This window comes from Lactuca virosa, chromosome 2 (genome assembly GCF_052849685.1).
Source record: "Lactuca virosa cultivar CGN04683 chromosome 2, Lactuca_virosa_CGN04683_v6, whole genome shotgun sequence".
In the NCBI taxonomy this organism is placed as follows: Eukaryota; Viridiplantae; Streptophyta; class Magnoliopsida; order Asterales; family Asteraceae; genus Lactuca; species Lactuca virosa.
The window spans coordinates 62,019,654-62,021,055 of record NC_136427.1 but is presented as its reverse complement, the minus strand read 5'-3'; the positions used below and the strand labels follow the sequence as shown (position 1 = coordinate 62,021,055).

The window sequence follows — 1,402 nt, the reverse complement described above, 5'->3', positions numbered from 1 at the left end:
TAATCATATGCACCTAACTTATTGGTAAAACATCGAACTGAACATGAAGCATCCATATCACTCTCAAAGTGTCTATTCTAGATATCTTTCTTCAAGATGTCTGTTCTGAGATAAAAAACCTGCAATACGTACGTATATCTTACGATGGATGTTCGACAACATTAATCACTGTAGCCCTAACTATCCCCATACTATTCATATACCCTTGCTCTCATTTAGGTTTTCTTCGTCGATTACATACTATATACAAACAGAAATAAAGACACCAGACATAAACATCAAGTAGAGTTGAACAAAATCGACGACTCAGGTATAATTCCATAGGCTGTGGTCAAATGCAGTTCCGGTTGCACTCTCTTCGCTTATGAAGTCAAAACGAGGGGGGCTAAGAAGCATCCCTTCAGCCATGCTGTTTATCATATTAGGCATGTCAAATATTAGATCCTCATCGATAAACTCATCGGCAATCCAAATCACTGGTGGCTCAGCTGTAACATCACCACTATGACAGCTTACCAAAGCATCCATGGCTGCCCCTGCAGCTGCTGCTGCACTAGTGGCAGCAGCCTGGATATCACGAGAAGCAGAAGAAGCAGGAACTGGCAAAGAAGAAGCAGCGTCGGGAAAATTAAGCTGGGCATCTCTACCTTTGAGTGCAAGTGCTGCCACGTCATAAGCTACAGCAGCCATTTCAGCAGTGGGGAATGTACCAAGCCATATTCGGTTAGGGGATTTTGGCTCACGGATTTCAGAAACCCATTTTCCACTGTTTCCTCTGCGCCTCACTCCACGATAAGTAGGGTGTTTCTTGGAAGAACCTGTAAGAGGGACAATATTGCTTTTAAACATTATAAGTCTTCTTAGTATGATGCCTGAAAGTTCACAAACCTGTTTGTTGAGGAAGATCATTATTGAAGACATGCACTTATATACGGTTTGTGCTGAAGTTTCTAGGGTTGATGTCATGTGGTAATTTTGCAAACCAGTTGGTGATGAACTGCCTCTTGTGAGGTTTTTGCGGTGTCCCGCAAAATCTTTGCTGTGGATCATTTTGGAAGATAAACCACTTGAGCTACGACAGTGGTTGAAATCTATCTTTATGAGTGTCTTTCAAGCTCCCAAATATACAACTAGACTAAGGATTGGGAATGTCATGTTATTAGTTGTGCACTAATATGTAACTGACTTTTTTAGTTTGTGTCGCACACTAAGGGAACATATTGGCTATCACGTGTCCCACCAAATACTAAATATGGTAGGGAGTTGGAGATAGGTTGTAGGTCTGTGAGTTTGGAAAATATGTGAATGTAAAATGATCATCTCATATGCCCTTAAACTTGTTTTAAAAATATATTGCGAAAAAAAAAACCTGTTTTAAAATTATACTGCGAATACACCAAAA

At 40.2% G+C, this 1,402-nt stretch overlaps 1 pseudogene; it reads right to left on the bottom strand.

Moving 5' to 3' along the window:
- Positions 1–306: 306 nt before the first annotated feature.
- LOC145157455 (ethylene-responsive transcription factor ERF024 pseudogene) lies at positions 307–1,050 on the bottom strand (annotated as a pseudogene).
- Positions 1,051–1,402: the final 352 nt, after the last annotated feature.